Here is an 18,528-nt window from a genome sequence, read left to right as displayed (position 1 = left end):
GTAGTTAAAAACAGTCAAACTCTGTTTAAAGAACAGCTACTTTAAAGGCAATTGAATTCAATACAGTAAGGGAAAGCAAAGAGCTGGTCAAACTTTGGCCACACTAATGGGCCAGTGTATTAGATAAGTAGTGAAAATCTCAAAACTTACAGCACCTGGTATTCCTAGGCAGTCTCCCATCCAAGTACTAACTAGGCCCAACTCTGCTTTAGCTTCTGAGATCAGACCTAGACTGTATGTGAACAGGTGGGATGGCCGGGCAGTTTCTAAAACTGCTGCAAAAAGCCCCCTTATTTTAAGGTGAGGCACACCATGCCATTATACTCAGGATAAGCAAATGAATGAAATACAAAAAAATACTTCAAAATGAGCTACATTAAAGATAAGAGCATTAGTTAAGTAGTTAAAAACAGTCAAACTCTGTTTAAAGAACAGCTACTTTAAAGGCAAATTAGAATTAAATAAGCAGTAAGGGAAAGCAAAAAGAGCTGGTCAAACTTTGGCCACACTAAGGGCCAGTGTATTAGATAAGTAGTGAAAAACTCAAAAACTTACAGCACCTGGCATTCCTAGGCAGTCTCCCCATCCAAGTACTAATCTTAGGGGCTCAACTTCTACGTAGCTTCTGAGATCAGATTTATGATCTGTGGTACAACAGGGTGGTGGTGGCTGTGAATCAAAAGCCGCTGCAAAGCCCCCCTATTTTAAGGTGAGGCATACACTCAAGTGCCAGTTTATACTAGATAAGCAATGAATGAAATACAAAAAAAAAAATACTTCCAAAATGAGCTACATTAAAGATATAAGAGCATTAGTTAAGTAGTTAAAAACAGTCAAACTCTGCTTGAAAGAACAGCTACTCTAAAGGCAAATTGAATTCAATAAGCAGTAAGGGAAAGCAAAGAGCTGGTCAACCTTGGGCACACTCATGGGCCAGTGTATTAGATAAGCAGTGAAAAACTCAAAAACCTACAGCACCTGGTATTCCTAGGCAAAGCCCCCCATCCAAGTACTAATCCAGGCCCAACTCTATGTCAGCTTCTGAGATCAGACGACTCAGTAGTGAACAGGGTGTGGTATGGTCGTGAAGCTAAAGCCAAGGCAAAAAGCTCCCTTATTTTACAAGGTGAGGTACACTGGGCGCCATTATACTAGATAAGTAATGAATGAAATACAAAAAAATACTTCCAATATGAGCTACATTAAAGATAAGAGAGCATTAGTTAAGCAGTTAAAAACAGTCAAATCCCCCTGTTTAAAGAATGTACTACTTTAAAGGCAATTGAATTTAATATGTTGTATGGGAAAGCAAAGAGCTGGTCAAATCCTGACCACACTAAGGCCAGTGTATTATATAAGTGTGTGAAAACCCCAAAAACTTACAGCACCTGGTAGGTCTCTGTGGCAGCCTCCTCATCCAAGTACTAACTAGGCTCAACTCTCCGTTTAGCATCTGAGATCTGACGCAGATCAGGCGAGAACAGGGGTGGTATGGTCAGTAGCGCCAAAGCTGCTGCAAAAAGCCTTATTTTAAGGTGAGGCACACTATGCTACTATACTAGATAAGTAATGAATGAAATACAAAAAAAAAAATACTTCAAAAATGAGCCACATTTAAAGATAAGAGCATTAGTTAAGTAGTTAAAAACAGTCAAATCCCCGTTTAAAGAACAGCTACTTTGAAGGCAAATTGGAATTCAAATAAGCAGTAAGGGAAAGCAAAGAGCTGGTCAAACTTTGACTACACTAAGGGCCAGTGTATTAGATAAGCAGTGAAAAACTCAAAAACTTACAGCACCTGATAGTATTCTAGGGCAGCCTCTCATCCAAGTACTAATCTAGGCCCAGCTTCTGCTTAGCTTCTGAGAGATCAGACGAAGATCAGGCGTGTGAAATACAGGGTGGTATGGCCTTAAGGAAAGCTGCAAAAAGCCCTCATTTTTGCTGAGGTAACACTATGCCATTATACTAGATAAGTAATGAATGAAATACAAAAATATCAAAATGAGCTACATTAAAGATAAGAGCATTAGTTAAGTAGTTAAAAACAGTCAAACTCTGTTTAAAGAACAGCTACTTTAAAGGCAATTGAATTAAATAAGCAGTAAGGGAAAGCAAAGAGCTGGTCAAACTTTGGCCACACTAAGGGCCAGTGTATTAGATAAGTAGTGAAAAACTCAAAAACTTACAGCACCTGGTATTCCTAGGCAGTCTCCCATCCAAGTACTAACTAGGCCCAACTCTGCTTAGCTTCTGAGATCAGACGAGATCAGGCGTGAACAGGGTGGTATGGCCGTAAGCTAAAGCTGCTGCAAAAAGCCCCCTATTTTAAGGTGAGGAGGCACACTAAGTGCCATTATACTAGATAAGTAATGAATGAAATACAAAAAATACTTCAAAATGAGCTACATTAAAGATAAGAGCATTAGTTAAGTAGTTAAAAACAGTCAAACTCTGTTTAAAGAACAGCTACTTTAAAGGCAATTGAATTAAATAAGCAGTAAGGGAAAGCAAAGAGCTGGTCAAACTTTGGCCACACTAAGGGCCAGTGTATTAGATAAGTAGTGAAAAACTCAAAAACTTACAGCACCTGGTATTCCTAGGCAGTCTCCCATCCAAGTACTAACTAGGCCCAACTCTGCTTAGCTTCTGAGATCAGACGAGATCAGGCGTGAACAGGGTGGTATGGCCGTAAGCTAAAGCTGCTGCAAAAAGCCCCTATTTTAAGGTGAGGCACACTAAGTGCCATTATACTAGATAAGTAATGAATGAAATACAAAAAATACTTCAAAATGAGCTACATTAAAGATAAGAGCATTAGTTAAGTAGTTAAAAACAGTCAAACTCTGTTTAAAGAACAGCTACTTTAAAGGCAATTGAATTAAATAAGCAGTAAGGGAAAGCAAAGAGCTGGTCAAACTTTGGCCACACTAAGGGCCAGTGTATTAGATAAGTAGTGAAAAACTCAAAACTTACAGCACCTGGTATTCCTAGGCAGTCTCCCATCCAAGTACTAACTAGGCCCAACTCTGCTTAGCTTCTGAGATCAGACGAGATCAGGCGTGAACAGGGTGGTATGGCCGTAAGCTAAAGCTGCTGCAAAAAGCCCCTATTTTAAGGTGAGGCACACTAAGTGCCATTATACTAGATAAGTAATGAATGAAATACAAAAAAATACTTCAAAATGAGCTACATTAAAGATAAGAGCATTAGTTAAGTAGTTAAAAACAGTCAAACTCTGTTTAAAGAACAGCTACTTTAAAGGCAATTGAATTAAATAAGCAGTAAGGGAAAGCAAAGAGCTGGTCAAACTTTGGCCACACTAAGGGCCAGTGTATTAGATAAGTAGTGAAAAACTCAAAAACTTACAGCACCTGGTATTCCTAGGCAGTCTCCCATCCAAGTACTAACTAGGCCCAACTCTGCTTAGCTTCTGAGATCAGACGAGATCAGGCGTGAACAGGGTGGTATGGCGTAAGCTAAAAGCTGCTGCAAAAAGCCCCCTATTTTAAGGTGAGGCACACTAAGTGCCATTATACTAGATAAGTAATGAATGAAATACAAAAAAATACTTCAAAATGAGCTACATTAAAGATAAGAGCATTAGTTAAGTAGTTAAAAACAGTCAAACTCTGTTTAAAGAACAGCTACTACTTTAAAGGCAATTGAATTAAATAAGCAGTAAGGGAAAGCAAAGAGCTGGTCAAACTTTGGCCACACTAAGGGCCAGTGTATTAGATAAGTAGTGAAAAACTCAAAAACTTACAGCACCTGGTATTCCTAGGCAGTCTCCCATCCAAGTACTAACTAGGCCCAACTCTGCTTAGCTTCTGAGATCAGACGAGATCAGGCGTGAACAGGGTGGTATGGCCGTAAAGCTAAAGCTGCTGCAAAAAGCCCCCTATTTTAAGGTGAGGCACACTAAGTGCCATTATACTAGATAAGTAATGAATGAAATACAAAAAAAAAAAACTTCAAAATGAGCTACATTAAAGATAAGAGCATTAGTTAAGTAGTTAAAAACAGTCAAACTCTGTTTTAAAGAACAGCTACTTTAAAGGCAATTGAATTAAATAAGCAGTAAGGGAAAGCAAAGAGCTGGTCAAACTTTGGCCACACTAAGGGCCAGTGTATTAGATAAGTAGTGAAAAAACTCAAAAACTTACAGCACCTGGTATTCCTAGGCAGTCTCCCATCCAAGTACTAACTAGGCCCAACTCTGCTTAGCTTCTGAGATCAGACGAGATCAGGCGTGAACAGGGTGGTATGGCCGTAAGCTTAAAGCTGCTGCAAAAAGCCCCTATTTTAAGGTGAGGCACACTAAGTGCCATTATACTAGATAAGTAATGAATGAAATACAAAAAAACTTCAAAATGAGCTACATTAAAGATAAGAGCATTAGTTAAGTAGTTAAAAACAGTCAAACTCTGTTTAAAGAACAGCTACTTTAAAGGCAATTGAATTAAATAAGCAGTAAGGGAAAAGCAAAGAGCTGGTCAACTTTTGGCCACACTAAGGGCCAGTGTATTAGATAAGTAGTGAAAAACTCAAAAACTTACAGCACCTGGTATTCCTAGGCAGTCTCCCATCCAAGTACTAACTAGGCCCAACTCTGCTTAGCTTCTGAGATCAGACGAGATCAGGCGTGAACAGGGTGGTATGGCCGTAAGCTAAAGCTGCTGCAAAAAGCCCCTATTTTAAGGTGAGGCACACTAAGTGCCATTATACTAGATAAGTAATGAATGAAATACAAAAAAATACTTCAAAATGAGCTACATTAAAGATAAGAGCATTAGTTAAGTAGTTAAAAACAGTCAAACTCTGTTTAAAGAACAGCTACTTTAAAGGCAATTGAATTAAATAAGCAGTAAGGGAAAGCAAAGAGCTGGTCAAACTTTGGCCACACTAAGGGCCAGTGTATTAGATAAGTAGTGAAAAACTCAAAAACTTACAGCACCTGGTATTCCTAGGCAGTCTCCCATCCAAGTACTAACTAGGCCCAACTCTGCTTAGCTTCTGAGATCAGACGAGATCAGGCGTGAACAGGGTGGTATGGCCGTAAGCTAAAGCTGCTGCAAAAGCCCCCTATTTTAAGGTGAGGCACACTAAGTGCCATTATACTAGATAAGTAATGAATGAAATACAAAAAAATACTTCAAAATGAGCTACATTAAAGATAAGAGCATTAGTTAAGTAGTTAAAAACAGTCAAACTCTGTTTAAAGAACAGCTACTTTAAAGGCAATTGAATTAAATAAGCAGTAAGGGAAAGCAAAGAGCTGGTCAAACTTTGGCCACACTAAGGGCCAGTGTATTAGATAAGTAGTGAAAAACTCAAAACTTACAGCACCTGGTATTCCTAGGCAGTCTCCCATCCAAGTACTAACTAGGCCCAACTCTGCTTAGCTTCTGAGATCAGACGAGATCAGGCGTGAACAGGGTGGTATGGCCGTAAGCGAAAGCTGCTGCAAAAAGCCCCCTTTTTTAAGGTGAGGCACACTAAGTGCCATTATACTAGATAAGTAATGAATGAAATACAAAAAAATACTTCAAAATGAGCTACACATAAAGATAAGAGCATTAGTTAAGTAGTTAAAAACAGTCAAACTCTGTTTAAAGAACAGCTACTTTAAAGGCAATTGAATTAAATAAGCAGTAAGGGAAAGCAAAGAGCTGGTCAAACTTTGGCCACACTAAGGGCCAGTGTATTAGATAAGTAGTGAAAAAACTCAAAAACTTACAGCACCTGGTATTCCTAGGCAGTCTCCCATCCAAGTACTAACTAGGCCCAACTCTGCTTAGCTTCTGAGATCAGACGAGATCAGGCGTGAACAGGGTGGTATGGCCGTAAGCTTAAAGCTGCTGCAAAAGCCCCCTATTTTAAGGTGAGGCACACTAAGTGCCATTATACTAGATAAGTAATGAATGAAATACAAAAAAATACTTCAAAATGAGCTACATTAAAGATAAGAGCATTAGTTAAGTAGTTAAAAAGTCAAAAACTCTGTTTAAAGAACAGCTACTTTAAAGGCAATTGAATTAAATAAGCAGTAAGGGAAAGCAAAGAGCTGGTCAAACTTTGGCCACACTAAGGGCCAGTGTATTAGATAAGTAGTGAAAAACTCAAAAACTTACAGCACCTGGTATTCCTAGGCAGTCTCCCATCCAAGTACTAACTAGGCCCAACTCTGCTTAGCTTCTGAGATCAGACGAGATCAGGCGTGAACAGGGTGGTATGGCCGTAAGCTAAAGCTGCTGCAAAAAGCCCTCTATTTTAAGGTGAGAGGCACACTAAGTGCCATTATACTAGATAAGTAATGAATGAAATACAAAAATACTTCAAAAATGAGCTACATTAAAGATAAGAGCATTAGTTAAGTAGTTAAAAACAGTCAAACTCTGTTTAAAGAACAGCTACTTTAAAGGCAATTGAATTAAATAAGCAGTAAGGAAAGCAAAGAGCTGGTCAAACTTTGGCCACACTAAGGGCCAGTGTATTAGATAAGTAGTGAAAAACTCAAAACTTACAGCACCTGGTATTCCTAGGCAGTCTCCCATCCAAGTACTAACTAGGCCCAACTCTGCTTAGCTTCTGAGATCAGACGAGATCAGGCGTGAACAGGTGGTATGGCCGTAAGCTAAAGCTGCTGCAAAAGCCCCCTATTTTAAGGTGAGGCACACTAAGTGCCATTATACTAGAGATAAGTAATGAATGAAATACAAAAAAATACTTCAAAATGAGCTACATTAAAGATAAGAGCATTAGTTAAGTAGTTAAAAACAGTCAAACTCTGTTTAAAGAACAGCTACTTTAAAGGCAATTGAATTAAATAAGCAGTAAGGGAAAGCAAAGAGCTGGTCAAACTTTGGCCACACTAAGGGCCAGTGTATTAGATAAGTAGTGAAAAACTCAAAACTTACAGCACCTGGTATTCCTAGGCAGTCTCCCATCCAAGTACTAACTAGGCCCAACTCTGCTTAGCTTCTGAGATCAGACGAGATCAGGCGTGAACAGGGTGGTATGGCCGTAAGCTAAAGCTGCTGCAAAAGCCCCTATTTTAAGGTGAGGCACACTAAGTGCCATTATACTAGATAAGTAATGAATGAAATACAAAAAAATACTTCAAAATGAGCTACATTAAAGATAAGAGCATTAGTTAAGTAGTTAAAAACAGTCAAACTCTGTTTAAAGAACAGCTACTTTAAAGGCAATTGAATTAAATAAGCAGTAAGGGAAAGCAAAGAGCTGGTCAAACTTTGGCCACACTAAGGGCCAGTGTATTAGATAAGTAGTGAAAAACTCAAAAACTTACAGCACCTGGTATTCCTAGGCAGTCTCCCATCCAAGTACTAACTAGGCCCAACTCTGCTTAGCTTCTGAGATCAGACGAGATCAGGCGTGAACAGGGTGGTATGGCCGTAAGCTAAAGCTGCTGCAAAAAGCCCCTATTTTAAGGTGAGGCACACTAAGTGCCATTATACTAGATAAGTAATGAATGAAATACAAAAAAATACTTCAAAATGAGCTACATTAAAGATAAGAGCATTAGTTAAGTAGTTAAAAACAGTCAAACTCTGTTTAAAGAACAGCTACTTTAAAGGCAATTGAATTAAATAAGCAGTAAGGGAAAGCAAAGAGCTGGTCAAACTTTGGCCACACTAAGGGCCAGTGTATTAGATAAGTAGTGAAAAACTCAAAAACTTACAGCACCTGGTATTCCTAGGCAGTCTCCCATCCAAGTACTAACTAGGCCCAACTCTGCTTAGCTTCTGAGATCAGACGAGATCAGGCGTGAACAGGGTGGTATGGCCGTAAGCTAAAAGCTGCTGCAAAAAGCCCTATTTTAAGGTGAGGCACACTAAGTGCCATTATACTAGATAAGTAATGAATGAAATACAAAAAAACTACTTCAAAATGAGCTACATTAAAGATAAGAGCATTAGTTAAGTAGTTAAAAACAGTCAAACTCTGTTTAAAGAACAGCTACTTTAAAGGCAATTGAATTAAATAAGCAGTAAGGGAAAGCAAAGAGCTGGTCAAACTTTGGCCACACTAAGGGCCAGTGTATTAGATAAGTAGTGAAAAACTCAAAACTTACAGCACCTGGTATTCCTAGGCAGTCTCCCATCCAAGTACTAACTAGGCCCAACTCTGCTTAGCTTCTGAGATCAGACGAGATCAGGCGTGAACAGGGTGGTATGGCCGTAAGCTTAAAGCTGCTGCAAAAAGCCCCTATTTTAAGGTGAGGCACTAAGTGCCATTATACTAGATAAGTAATGAATGAAATAAAAAAATACTTCAAAATGAGCTACATTAAAGATAAGAGCATTAGTTAAGTAGTTAAAAACAGTCAAACTCTGTTTAAAGAACAGCTACTTTAAAGGCAATTGAATTAAATAAGCAGTAAGGGAAAGCAAAGAGCTGGTCAAACTTTGGCCACACTAAGGGCCAGTGTATTAGATAAGTAGTGAAAACTCAAAAACTTACAGCACCTGGTATTCCTAGGCAGTCTCCCATCCAAGTACTAACTAGGCCCAACTCTGCTTAGCTTCTGAGATCAGACGAGATCAGGCGTGAACAGGGTGGTATGGCCGTAAGCTAAAGCTGCTGCAAAAAGCCCCTATTTTAAGGTGAGGCACACTAAGTGCCATTATACTAGATAAGTAATGAATGAAATACAAAAATACTTCAAAATGAGCTACATTAAAGATAAGAGCATTAGTTAAGTAGTTAAAAACAGTCAAACTCTGTTTAAAGAACAGCTACTTTAAAGGCAATTGAATTAAATAAGCAGTAAGGGAAAGCAAAGAGCTGGTCAAACTTTGGCCACACTAAGGGCCAGTGTATTAGATAAGTAGTGAAAAACTCAAAACTTACAGCACCTGGTATTCCTAGGCAGTCTCCCATCCAAGTACTAACTAGGCCCAACTCTGCTTAGCTTCTGAGATCAGACGACGAGATCAGGCGTGAACAGGGTGGTATGGCCGTAAGCTAAAAGCTGCTGCAAAAAGCCCCTATTTTAAGGTGAGGCACACTAAGTGCCATTATACTAGATAAGTAATGAATGAAATACAAAAAAATACTTCAAAATGAGCTACATTAAAGATAAGAGCATTAGTTAAGTAGTTAAAAACAGTCAAACTCTGTTTAAAGAACAGCTACTTTAAAGGCAATTGAATTAAATAAGCAGTAAGGGAAAGCAAAGAGCTGGTCAAACTTTGGCCACACTAAGGGCCAGTGTATTAGATAAGTAGTGAAAAACTCAAAACTTACAGCACCTGGTATTCCTAGGCAGTCTCCCATCCAAGTACTAACTAGGCCCAACTCTGCTTAGCTTCTGAGATCAGACGAGATCAGGCGTGAACAGGGTGGTATGGCCGTGCTAAAGCTGCTGCAAAAAGCCCCTATTTTAAGGTGAGGCACACTAAGTGCCATTATACTAGATAAGTAATGAATGAAATACAAAAAATACTTCAAAATGAGCTACATTAAAGATAAGAGCATTAGTTAAGTAGTTAAAAACAGTCAAACTCTGTTTAAAGAACAGCTACTTTAAAGGCAATTGAATTAAATAAGCAGTAAGGGAAAGCAAAGAGCTGGTCAAACTTTGGCCACACTAAGGGCCAGTGTATTAGATAAGTAGTGAAAAAACTCAAAAACTTACAGCACCTGGTATTCCTAGGCAGTCTCCCATCCAAGTACTAACTAGGCCCAACTCTGCTTAGCTTCTGAGATCAGACGAGATCAGGCGTGAACAGGTGGTATGGCCGTGAAGCGAAAGCTGCTGCAAAAGCCCCTATTTTAAGGTGAGGCACACTAAGTGCCATTATACTAGATAAGTAATGAATGAAATACAAAAAATACTTCAAAATGAGCTACATTAAAGATAAGAGCATTAGTTAAGTAGTTAAAAACAGTCAAACTCTGTTTAAAGAACAGCTACTTTAAAGGCAATTGAATTAAATAAGCAGTAAGGGAAAGCAAAGAGCTGGTCAAACTTTGGCCACACTAAGGGCCAGTGTATTAGATAAGTAGTGAAAAAACTCAAAAACTTACAGCACCTGGTATTCCTAGGCAGTCTCCCATCCAAGTACTAACTAGGCCCAACTCTGCTTAGCTTCTGAGATCAGACGAGATCAGGCGTGAACAGGGTGGGATGGCCGTAAGCTAAAGCTGCTGCAAAAAGCCCCCTATTTTAAGGTGAGGCACACTAAGTGCCATTATACTAGATAAGTAATGAATGAAATACAAAAAATACTTCAAAATGAGCTACATTAAAGATAAGAGCATTAGTTAAGTAGTTAAAAACAGTCAAACTCTGTTTAAAGAACAGCTACTTTAAAGGCAATTGAATTAAATAAGCAGTAAGGGAAAGCAAAGAGCTGGTCAAACTTTGGCCACACTAAGGGCCAGTGTATTAGATAAGTAGTGAAAAAACTCAAAAACTTACAGCACCTGGTATTCCTAGGCAGTCTCCCATCCAAGTACTAACTAGGCCCAACTCTGCTTAGCTTCTGAGATCAGACGATCAGGCGTGAACAGGGTGGTATGGCCGTAAGCTAAAGCTGCTGCAAAAAGCCCCTATTTTAAGGTGAGGCACACTAAGTGCCATTATACTAGATAAGTAATGAATGAAATACAAAAAATACTTCAAAATGAGCTACATTAAAGATAAGAGCATTAGTTAAGTAGTTAAAAACAGTCAAACTCTGTTTAAAGAACAGCTACTTTAAAGGCAATTTGAATTAAATAAGCAGTAAGGGAAAGCAAAGAGCTGGTCAAACTTTGGCCACACTAAGGGCCAGTGTATTAGATAAGTAGTGAAAAACTCAAAAACTTACAGCACCTGGTATTCCTAGGCAGTCTCCCATCCAAGTACTAACTAGGCCCAACTCTGCTTAGCTTCTGAGATCAGACGAGATCAGGCGTGAACAGGGTGGTATGGCCGTAAGCGAAAGCTGCTGCAAAAAGCCCCTATTTTAAGGTGAGGCACACTAAGTGCCATTATACTAGATAAGTAATGAATGAAATACAAAAATACTTCAAAATGAGCTACATTAAAGATAAGAGCATTAGTTAAGTAGTTAAAAACAGTCAAACTCTGTTTAAAGAACAGCTACTTTAAAGGCAATTGAATTAAATAAGCAGTAAGGGAAAGCAAAGAGCTGGTCAAACTTTGGCCACACTAAGGGCCAGTGTATTAGATAAGTAGTGAAAAACTCAAAAACTTACAGCACCTGGTATTCCTAGGCAGTCTCCCATCCAAGTACTAACTAGGCCCAACTCTGCTTAGCTTCTGAGATCAGACGAGATCAGGCGTGAACAGGGTGGTATGGCCGTAAGCTAAAGCTGCTGCAAAAAGCCCCCTATTTTAAGGTGAGGCACACTAAGTGCCATTATACTAGATAAGTAATGAATGAAATACAAAAAAATACTTCAAAATGAGCTACATTAAAGATAAGAGCATTAGTTAAGTAGTTAAAAACAGTCAAACTCTGTTTAAAGAACAGCTACTTTAAAGGCAATTGAATTAAATAAGCAGTAAGGGAAAGCAAAGAGCTGGTCAAACTTTGGCCACACTAAGGGCCAGTGTATTAGATAAGTAGTGAAAAAACTCAAAAACTTACAGCACCTGGTATTCCTAGGCAGTCTCCCATCCAAGTACTAACTAGGCCCAACTCTGCTTAGCTTCTGAGATCAGACGAGATCAGGCGTGAACAGGGTGGTATGGCCGTAAGCTAAAGCTGCTGCAAAAAGCCCCTATTTTAAGGTGAGGCACACTAAGTGCCATTATACTAGATAAGTAATGAATGAAATACAAAAAATACTTCAAAATGAGCTACATTAAAGATAAGAGCATTAGTTAAGTAGTTAAAAACAGTCAAACTCTGTTTAAAGAACAGCTACTTTAAAGGCAATTGAATTAAATAAGCAGTAAGGGAAAGCAAAGAGCTGGTCAAACTTTGGCCACACTAAGGGCCAGTGTATTAGATAAGTAGTGAAAAACTCAAAAACTTACAGCACCTGGTATTCCTAGGCAGTCTCCCATCCAAGTACTAACTAGGCCCAACTCTGCTTAGCTTCTGAGATCAGACGAGATCAGGCGTGAACAGGGTGGTATGGCCGTAAGCTAAAGCTGCTGCAAAAAGCCCCTATTTTAAGGTGAGGCACACTAATGCCATTATACTAGATAAGTAATGAATGAAATACAAAAAAATACTTCAAAATGAGCTACATTAAAGATAAGAGCATTAGTTAAGTAGTTAAAAACAGTCAAACTCTGTTTAAAGAACAGCTACTTTAAAGGCAATTGAATTAAATAAGCAGTAAGGGAAAGCAAAGAGCTGGTCAAACTTTGGCCACACTAAGGGCCAGTGTATTAGATAAGTAGTGAAAAACTCAAAAACTTACAGCACCTGGTATTCCTAGGCAGTCTCCCATCCAAGTACTAACTAGGCCCAACTCTGCTTAGCTTCTGAGATCAGACGAGATCAGGCGTGAACAGGGTGGTATGGCCGTGAAGCAAAGCTGCTGCAAAAAGCCCCTATTTTTAAGGTGAGGCACACTAAGTGCCATTATACTAGATAAGTAATGAATGAAATACAAAAAAATACTTCAAAATGAGCTACATTAAAGATAAGAGCATTAGTTAAGTAGTTAAAAACAGTCAAACTCTGTTTAAAGAACAGCTACTTTAAAGGCAATTGAATTAAATAAGCAGTAAGGGAAAGCAAAGAGCTGGTCAAACTTTGGCCACACTAAGGGCCAGTGTATTAGATAAGTAGTGAAAAACTCAAAAACTTACAGCACCTGGTATTCCTAGGCAGTCTCCCATCCAAGTACTAACTAGGCCCAACTCTGCTTAGCTTCTGAGATCAGACGAGATCAGGCGTGAACAGGGTGGTATGGCCGTAAGCGAAAGCTGCTGCAAAAGCCCCTATTTTAAGGTGAGGCACACTAAGTGCCATTATACTAGATAAGTAATGAATGAAATACAAAAAAATACTTCAAAATGAGCTACATTAAAGATAAGAGCATTAGTTAAGTAGTTAAAAACAGTCAAACTCTGTTTAAAGAACAGCTACTTTAAAGGCAATTGAATTAAATAAGCAGTAAGGGAAAGCAAAGAGCTGGTCAAACTTTGGCCACACTAAGGGCCAGTGTATTAGATAAGTAGTGAAAAACTCAAAAACTTACAGCACCTGGTATTCCTAGGCAGTCTCCCATCCAAGTACTAACTAGGCCCAACTCTGCTTAGCTTCTGAGATCAGACGAGATCAGGCGTGAACAGGGTGGTATGGCCGTAAGCGAAAGCTGCTGCAAAAAGCCCCTATTTTAAGGTGAGGCACACTAAGTGCCATTATACTAGATAAGTAATGAATGAAATACAAAAAAATACTTCAAAATGAGCTACATTAAAGATAAGAGCATTAGTTAAGTAGTTAAAAACAGTCAAACTCTGTTTAAAGAACAGCTACTTTAAAGGCAATTGAATTAAATAAGCAGTAAGGGAAAGCAAAGAGCTGGTCAAACTTTGGCCACACTAAGGGCCAGTGTATTAGATAAGTAGTGAAAAAACTCAAAAACTTACAGCACCTGGTATTCCTAGGCAGTCTCCCATCCAAGTACTAACTAGGCCCAACTCTGCTTAGCTTCTGAGATCAGACGAGATCAGGCGTGAACAGGGTGGTATGGCCGTAAGCGAAAGCTGCTGCAAAAAGCCCCCTATTTTAAGGTGAGGCACACTAAGTGCCATTATACTAGATAAGTAATGAATGAAATACAAAAAAATACTTCAAAATGAGCTACATTAAAGATAAGAGCATTAGTTAAGTAGTTAAAAACAGTCAAACTCTGTTTAAAGAACAGCTACTTTAAAGGCAATTGAATTAAATAAGCAGTAAGGGAAAGCAAAGAGCTGGTCAAACTTTGGCCACACTAAGGGCCAGTGTATTAGATAAGTAGTGAAAAACTCAAAAACTTACAGCACCTGGTATTCCTAGGCAGTCTCCCATCCAAGTACTAACTAGGCCCAACTCTGCTTAGCTTCTGAGATCAGACGAGATCAGGCGTGAACAGGGTGGTATGGCCGTAAGCTAAAGCTGCTGCAAAAAGCCCCTATTTTAAGGTGAGGCACACTAAGTGCCATTATACTAGATAAGTAATGAATGAAATACAAAAAAATACTTCAAAATGAGCTACATTAAAGATAAGAGCATTAGTTAAGTAGTTAAAAACAGTCAAACTCTGTTTAAAGAACAGCTACTTTAAAGGCAATTGAATTAAATAAGCAGTAAGGGAAAGCAAAGAGCTGGTCAAACTTTGGCCACACTAAGGGCCAGTGTATTAGATAAGTAGTGAAAAACTCAAAACTTACAGCACCTGGTATTCCTAGGCAGTCTCCATCCAAGTACTAACTAGGCCCAACTCTGCTTAGCTTCTGAGATCAGACGAGATCAGGCGTGAACAGGGTGGTATGGCCGTAAGCGAAAGCTGCTGCAAAAAGCCCCTATTTTAAGGTGAGGCACACTAAGTGCCATTATACTAGATAAGTAATGAATGAAATACAAAAAAATACTTCAAAATGAGCTACACATTAAAAAGATAAGAGCATTAGTTAAGTAGTTAAAAACAGTCAAACTCTGTTTAAAGAACAGCTACTTTAAAGGCAATTGAATTAAATAAGCAGTAAGGGAAAGCAAAGAGCTGGTCAAACTTTGGGCCACACTAAGGGCCAGTGTATTAGATAAGTAGTGAAAAACTCAAAAACTTACAGCACCTGGTATTCCTAGGCAGTCTCCCATCCAAGTACTAACTAGGCCCAACTCTGCTTAGCTTCTGAGATCAGACGAGATCAGGCGTGAACAGGGTGGGATGGCCGTAAGCTTAAAAGCTGCTGCAAAAAGCCCCTATTTTAAGGTGAGGCACACTAAGTGCCATTATACTAGATAAGTAATGAATGAAATACAAAAAATACTTCAAAATGAGCTACATTAAAGATAAGAGCATTAGTTAAGTAGTTAAAAACAGTCAAACTCTGTTTAAAGAACAGCTACTTTAAAGGCAATTGAATTAAATAAGCAGTAAGGGAAAGCAAAGAGCTGGTCAAACTTTGGCCACACTAAGGGCCAGTGTATTAGATAAGTAGTGAAAAACTCAAAAACTTACAGCACCTGGTATTCCTAGGCAGTCTCCCATCCAAGTACTAACTAGGCCCAACTCTGCTTAGCTTCTGAGATCAGACGAGATCAGGCGTGAACAGGGTGGTATGGCCGTAAGCGAAAGCTGCTGCAAAAGCCCCTATTTTAAGGTGAGGCACACTAAGCCATTATACTAGATAAGTAATGAATGAAATACAAAAAAATACTTCAAAATGAGCTACATTAAAGATAAGAGCATTAGTTAAGTAGTTAAAAACAGTCAAACTCTGTTTAAAGAACAGCTACTTTAAAGGCAATTGAATTAAATAAGCAGTAAGGGAAAGCAAAGAGCTGGTCAAACTTTGGCCACACTAAGGGCCAGTGTATTAGATAAGTAGTGAAAAACTCAAAAACTTACAGCACCTGGTATTCCTAGGCAGTCTCCCATCCAAGTACTAACTAGGCCCAACTCTGCTTAGCTTCTGAGATCAGACGAGATCAGGCGTGAACAGGGTGGATGGCCGTGAAGCTAAAGCTGCTGCAAAAAGCCCCTATTTTAAGGTGAGGCACACTAAGTGCCATTATACTAGATAAGTAATGAATGAAATACAAAAATACTTCAAAATGAGCTACATTAAAGATAAGAGCATTAGTTAAGTAGTTAAAAACAGTCAAACTCTGTTTAAAGAACAGCTACTTTAAAGGCAATTGAATTAAATAAGCAGTAAGGGAAAGCAAAGAGCTGGTCAAACTTTGGCCACACTAAGGGCCAGTGTATTAGATAAGTAGTGAAAAACTCAAAAACTTACAGCACCTGGTATTCCTAGGCAGTCTCCATCCAAGTACTAACTAGGCCCAACTCTGCTTAGCTTCTGAGATCAGACGAGATCAGGCGTGAACAGGGTGGGATGGCCGTAAGCTTAAAGCTGCTGCAAAAGCCCCTATTTTAAGGTGAGGTACACTAAGTGCCATTATACTAGATAAGTAATGAATGAAATACAAAAAAATACTTCAAAATGAGCTACATTAAAGATAAGAGCATTAGTTAAGTAGTTAAAAACAGTCAAACTCTGTTTAAAGAACAGCTACTTTAAAGGCAATTGAATTTAAATAAGCAGTAAGGGAAAGCAAAGAGCTGGTCAAACTTTGGCCACACTAAGGGCCAGTGTATTAGATAAGTAGTGAAAAACTCAAAAACTTACAGCACCTGGTATTCCTAGGCAGTCTCCCATCCAAGTACTAACTAGGCCCAACTCTGCTTAGCTTCTGAGATCAGACGAGATCAGGCGTGAACAGGGTGGTATGGCCGTAAGCTTAAAGCTGCTGCAAAAAGCCCCTATTTTAAGGTGAGGCACACTAAGTGCCATTATACTAGATAAGTAATGAATGAAATACAAAAAAAAATACTTCAAAATGAGCTACATTAAAGATAAGAGCATTAGTTAAGTAGTTAAAAACAGTCAAACTCTGTTTAAAGAACAGCTACTTTAAAGGCAATTGAATTAAATAAGCAGTAAGGGAAAGCAAAGAGCTGGTCAAACTTTTGGCCACACTAAGGGCCAGTGTATTAGATAAGTAGTGAAAAACTCAAAACTTACAGCACCTGGTATTCCTAGGCAGTCTCCCATCCAAGTACTAACTAGGCCCAACTCTGCTTAGCTTCTGAGATCAGACGAAGATCAGGCGTGAACAGGGTGGGTATGGCCGTAAGCGAAAGCTGCTGCAAAAAGCCCCTATTTTAAGGTGAGGCACACTAAGCCCATATACTAGATAAGTAATGAATGAAATACAAAAATACTTCAAAATGAGCTACATTAAAGATAAGAGCATTAGTTAAGTAGTTAAAAACAGTCAAAACTCTGTTTAAAGAACAGCTACTTTAAAGGCAATTGAATTAAATAAGCAGTAAGGGAAAGCAAAGAGCTGGTCAAACTTTGGCCACACTAAGGGCCAGTGTATTAGATAAGTAGTGAAAAACTCAAAAACTTACAGCACCTGGTATTCCTAGGCAGTCTCCATCCAAGTACTAACTAGGCCCAAACTCTGCTTAGCTTCTGAGATCAGACGAGATCAGGCGTGAACAGGGTGGTATGGCCGTAAGCTTAAAGCTGCTGCAAAAAGCCCCCTATTTTAAGGTGAGGCACACTAAGTGCCATTATACTAGATAAGTAATGAATGAAATACAAAAAAATACTTCAAAATGAGCTACATTAAAGATAAGAGCATTAGTTAAGTAGTTAAAAACAGTCAAACTATGTTTAAAGAACAGCTACTTTAAAGGCAATTGAATTAAATAAGCAGTAAGGGAAAGCAAAGAGCTGGTCAAACTTTGGCCACACTAAGGGCCAGTGTATTAGATAAGCAGTGAAAAACTCAAAACTTACAGCACCTGGTATTCCTAGGCAGTCTCCCATCCAAGTACTAACTAGGCCCAACTCTGCTTAGCTTCTGAGATCAGACGAGATCAGGCGTGAACAGGGTGGGATGGCCGTAAGCTTAAGCTGCTGCAAAAAGCCCCTTATTTTAAGGTGAGGCACACTAAGTGCCATTATACTAGATAAGTAATGAATGAAATACAAAAAAATACTTCAAAATGAGCTACATTAAAGATAAGAGCATTAGTTAAGTAGTTAAAAACAGTCAAACTCTGTTTAAAGAACAGCTACTTTAAAGGCAATTGAATTAAATAAGCAGTAAGGGAAAGCAAAGAGCTGGTCAAACTTTGGCCACACTAAGGGCCAGTGTATTAGATAAGTAGTGAAAAACTCAAAAACTTACAGCACCTGGTATTCCTAGGCAGTCTCCCATCCAAGTACTAACTAGGCCCAACTCTGCTTAGCTTCTGAGATCAGACGAGATCAGGCGTGAACAGGGTGGTATGGCTGTAAGCTAAAAACTGCAAAAAGCCCCCTATTTTAAGGTGAGGCACACTAAGTGCCATTATACTAGATAAGTAATGAATGAAATACAAAAAAATATACTTCAAAATGAGCTACATTAAAGATAAGAGCATTAGTTAAGTAGTTAAAACCAGTCAAACTGTTTAAAGAACAGCTACTTTAAAGGCAATTGAATTAAATAGCAGTAAGGGAAAGCAAAGAGCTGGTCAAACTTTGGCCACACTAAGGGGCACAGTGTATTAGATAAGTAGTGAAAAACTCAAAACTTACAGCACCTGGTATTCCTAGGCAGTCTCCCATCCAAGTACTAACTAGGCCCAACTCTGCTTAGCTTCTGAGATCAGACGAGATCAGGCGTGAACAGGGTGGTATGTCCATAAGCTGTAAAGCTGCTGCAAAAGCCCCCTATTTTAAGGTGAGGCACAGTAAGTGCCATTATACTAAATAAGTAATGAAAAATACAAAAAAATACTTCAAAATGAGCTATA

At 38.8% G+C, this 18,528-nt stretch overlaps 25 non-coding genes and 17 pseudogenes across 25 annotated transcripts; all 42 read right to left on the bottom strand.

The window, feature by feature from the left end:
* Positions 1 to 2,182: 2,182 nt before the first annotated feature.
* Positions 2,183 to 2,301, bottom strand: LOC122337924. Its single transcript, XR_006249653.1, has one exon. It is a non-coding gene; the product is annotated as a 5S ribosomal RNA (ribosomal RNA).
* Positions 2,302 to 2,578: 277 nt separating this feature from the next.
* On the bottom strand, positions 2,579 to 2,697 carry LOC122337922. Its single transcript, XR_006249652.1, has one exon. It is a non-coding gene; the product is annotated as a 5S ribosomal RNA (ribosomal RNA).
* Positions 2,698 to 2,969: 272 nt separating this feature from the next.
* On the bottom strand, positions 2,970 to 3,088 carry LOC122337921. The gene has a single exon (XR_006249651.1). It is a non-coding gene; the product is annotated as a 5S ribosomal RNA (ribosomal RNA).
* A 274-nt stretch (positions 3,089 to 3,362) lies between these two features.
* LOC122337887 lies at positions 3,363 to 3,480 on the bottom strand (annotated as a pseudogene).
* Positions 3,481 to 3,759: 279 nt separating this feature from the next.
* LOC122337931 lies at positions 3,760 to 3,878 on the bottom strand (annotated as a pseudogene).
* Positions 3,879 to 4,159: 281 nt separating this feature from the next.
* On the bottom strand, positions 4,160 to 4,278 carry LOC122337920. Its single transcript, XR_006249650.1, has one exon. It is a non-coding gene; the product is annotated as a 5S ribosomal RNA (ribosomal RNA).
* A 274-nt stretch (positions 4,279 to 4,552) lies between these two features.
* LOC122337919 lies at positions 4,553 to 4,671 on the bottom strand. Its single transcript, XR_006249649.1, has one exon. It is a non-coding gene; the product is annotated as a 5S ribosomal RNA (ribosomal RNA).
* A 274-nt stretch (positions 4,672 to 4,945) lies between these two features.
* On the bottom strand, positions 4,946 to 5,064 carry LOC122337918. The gene has a single exon (XR_006249648.1). It is a non-coding gene; the product is annotated as a 5S ribosomal RNA (ribosomal RNA).
* Positions 5,065 to 5,337: 273 nt separating this feature from the next.
* On the bottom strand, positions 5,338 to 5,456 carry LOC122337917. The gene has a single exon (XR_006249647.1). It is a non-coding gene; the product is annotated as a 5S ribosomal RNA (ribosomal RNA).
* Positions 5,457 to 5,733: 277 nt separating this feature from the next.
* On the bottom strand, positions 5,734 to 5,852 carry LOC122337916. The gene has a single exon (XR_006249645.1). It is a non-coding gene; the product is annotated as a 5S ribosomal RNA (ribosomal RNA).
* A 275-nt stretch (positions 5,853 to 6,127) lies between these two features.
* Positions 6,128 to 6,246, bottom strand: LOC122337915. Its single transcript, XR_006249644.1, has one exon. It is a non-coding gene; the product is annotated as a 5S ribosomal RNA (ribosomal RNA).
* A 274-nt stretch (positions 6,247 to 6,520) lies between these two features.
* On the bottom strand, positions 6,521 to 6,638 carry LOC122337947 (annotated as a pseudogene).
* A 275-nt stretch (positions 6,639 to 6,913) lies between these two features.
* On the bottom strand, positions 6,914 to 7,032 carry LOC122337913. The gene has a single exon (XR_006249642.1). It is a non-coding gene; the product is annotated as a 5S ribosomal RNA (ribosomal RNA).
* A 273-nt stretch (positions 7,033 to 7,305) lies between these two features.
* Positions 7,306 to 7,424, bottom strand: LOC122337911. Its single transcript, XR_006249641.1, has one exon. It is a non-coding gene; the product is annotated as a 5S ribosomal RNA (ribosomal RNA).
* Positions 7,425 to 7,698: 274 nt separating this feature from the next.
* Positions 7,699 to 7,817, bottom strand: LOC122337910. Its single transcript, XR_006249640.1, has one exon. It is a non-coding gene; the product is annotated as a 5S ribosomal RNA (ribosomal RNA).
* A 274-nt stretch (positions 7,818 to 8,091) lies between these two features.
* On the bottom strand, positions 8,092 to 8,210 carry LOC122337909. Its single transcript, XR_006249639.1, has one exon. It is a non-coding gene; the product is annotated as a 5S ribosomal RNA (ribosomal RNA).
* Positions 8,211 to 8,480: 270 nt separating this feature from the next.
* Positions 8,481 to 8,599, bottom strand: LOC122337908. Its single transcript, XR_006249638.1, has one exon. It is a non-coding gene; the product is annotated as a 5S ribosomal RNA (ribosomal RNA).
* Positions 8,600 to 8,870: 271 nt separating this feature from the next.
* LOC122337938 lies at positions 8,871 to 8,992 on the bottom strand (annotated as a pseudogene).
* A 274-nt stretch (positions 8,993 to 9,266) lies between these two features.
* LOC122337893 lies at positions 9,267 to 9,385 on the bottom strand (annotated as a pseudogene).
* Positions 9,386 to 9,657: 272 nt separating this feature from the next.
* Positions 9,658 to 9,775, bottom strand: LOC122337896 (annotated as a pseudogene).
* Positions 9,776 to 10,049: 274 nt separating this feature from the next.
* Positions 10,050 to 10,168, bottom strand: LOC122337934 (annotated as a pseudogene).
* Positions 10,169 to 10,443: 275 nt separating this feature from the next.
* LOC122337884 lies at positions 10,444 to 10,560 on the bottom strand (annotated as a pseudogene).
* A 274-nt stretch (positions 10,561 to 10,834) lies between these two features.
* On the bottom strand, positions 10,835 to 10,953 carry LOC122337907. The gene has a single exon (XR_006249637.1). It is a non-coding gene; the product is annotated as a 5S ribosomal RNA (ribosomal RNA).
* Positions 10,954 to 11,225: 272 nt separating this feature from the next.
* On the bottom strand, positions 11,226 to 11,344 carry LOC122337906. The gene has a single exon (XR_006249636.1). It is a non-coding gene; the product is annotated as a 5S ribosomal RNA (ribosomal RNA).
* Positions 11,345 to 11,620: 276 nt separating this feature from the next.
* LOC122337905 lies at positions 11,621 to 11,739 on the bottom strand. The gene has a single exon (XR_006249634.1). It is a non-coding gene; the product is annotated as a 5S ribosomal RNA (ribosomal RNA).
* Positions 11,740 to 12,012: 273 nt separating this feature from the next.
* Positions 12,013 to 12,131, bottom strand: LOC122337900. The gene has a single exon (XR_006249633.1). It is a non-coding gene; the product is annotated as a 5S ribosomal RNA (ribosomal RNA).
* Positions 12,132 to 12,404: 273 nt separating this feature from the next.
* Positions 12,405 to 12,523, bottom strand: LOC122337943 (annotated as a pseudogene).
* Positions 12,524 to 12,798: 275 nt separating this feature from the next.
* LOC122337888 lies at positions 12,799 to 12,917 on the bottom strand. The gene has a single exon (XR_006249631.1). It is a non-coding gene; the product is annotated as a 5S ribosomal RNA (ribosomal RNA).
* Positions 12,918 to 13,190: 273 nt separating this feature from the next.
* Positions 13,191 to 13,309, bottom strand: LOC122337948. The gene has a single exon (XR_006249661.1). It is a non-coding gene; the product is annotated as a 5S ribosomal RNA (ribosomal RNA).
* Positions 13,310 to 13,584: 275 nt separating this feature from the next.
* LOC122337937 lies at positions 13,585 to 13,703 on the bottom strand. Its single transcript, XR_006249660.1, has one exon. It is a non-coding gene; the product is annotated as a 5S ribosomal RNA (ribosomal RNA).
* Positions 13,704 to 13,978: 275 nt separating this feature from the next.
* Positions 13,979 to 14,097, bottom strand: LOC122337926. The gene has a single exon (XR_006249655.1). It is a non-coding gene; the product is annotated as a 5S ribosomal RNA (ribosomal RNA).
* A 273-nt stretch (positions 14,098 to 14,370) lies between these two features.
* LOC122337939 lies at positions 14,371 to 14,488 on the bottom strand (annotated as a pseudogene).
* Positions 14,489 to 14,767: 279 nt separating this feature from the next.
* On the bottom strand, positions 14,768 to 14,886 carry LOC122337933 (annotated as a pseudogene).
* Positions 14,887 to 15,161: 275 nt separating this feature from the next.
* LOC122337914 lies at positions 15,162 to 15,280 on the bottom strand. Its single transcript, XR_006249643.1, has one exon. It is a non-coding gene; the product is annotated as a 5S ribosomal RNA (ribosomal RNA).
* A 271-nt stretch (positions 15,281 to 15,551) lies between these two features.
* On the bottom strand, positions 15,552 to 15,669 carry LOC122337898 (annotated as a pseudogene).
* A 273-nt stretch (positions 15,670 to 15,942) lies between these two features.
* On the bottom strand, positions 15,943 to 16,060 carry LOC122337883 (annotated as a pseudogene).
* Positions 16,061 to 16,335: 275 nt separating this feature from the next.
* Positions 16,336 to 16,454, bottom strand: LOC122337882. The gene has a single exon (XR_006249629.1). It is a non-coding gene; the product is annotated as a 5S ribosomal RNA (ribosomal RNA).
* A 277-nt stretch (positions 16,455 to 16,731) lies between these two features.
* Positions 16,732 to 16,852, bottom strand: LOC122337891 (annotated as a pseudogene).
* Positions 16,853 to 17,123: 271 nt separating this feature from the next.
* On the bottom strand, positions 17,124 to 17,242 carry LOC122337894 (annotated as a pseudogene).
* A 275-nt stretch (positions 17,243 to 17,517) lies between these two features.
* On the bottom strand, positions 17,518 to 17,636 carry LOC122337932 (annotated as a pseudogene).
* Positions 17,637 to 17,911: 275 nt separating this feature from the next.
* Positions 17,912 to 18,030, bottom strand: LOC122337930. The gene has a single exon (XR_006249659.1). It is a non-coding gene; the product is annotated as a 5S ribosomal RNA (ribosomal RNA).
* A 273-nt stretch (positions 18,031 to 18,303) lies between these two features.
* On the bottom strand, positions 18,304 to 18,422 carry LOC122337941 (annotated as a pseudogene).
* Between the last annotated feature and the right edge of the window lie 106 nt (positions 18,423 to 18,528).

The sequence above is a fragment of the Puntigrus tetrazona genome, unplaced genomic scaffold (genome assembly GCF_018831695.1).
Source record: "Puntigrus tetrazona isolate hp1 unplaced genomic scaffold, ASM1883169v1 S000000977, whole genome shotgun sequence".
In the NCBI taxonomy this organism is placed as follows: Eukaryota; Metazoa; Chordata; class Actinopteri; order Cypriniformes; family Cyprinidae; genus Puntigrus; species Puntigrus tetrazona.
The sequence above is the reverse complement of the archived record's forward strand: the minus strand, read 5'-3'. Positions and strand labels throughout refer to the sequence as shown.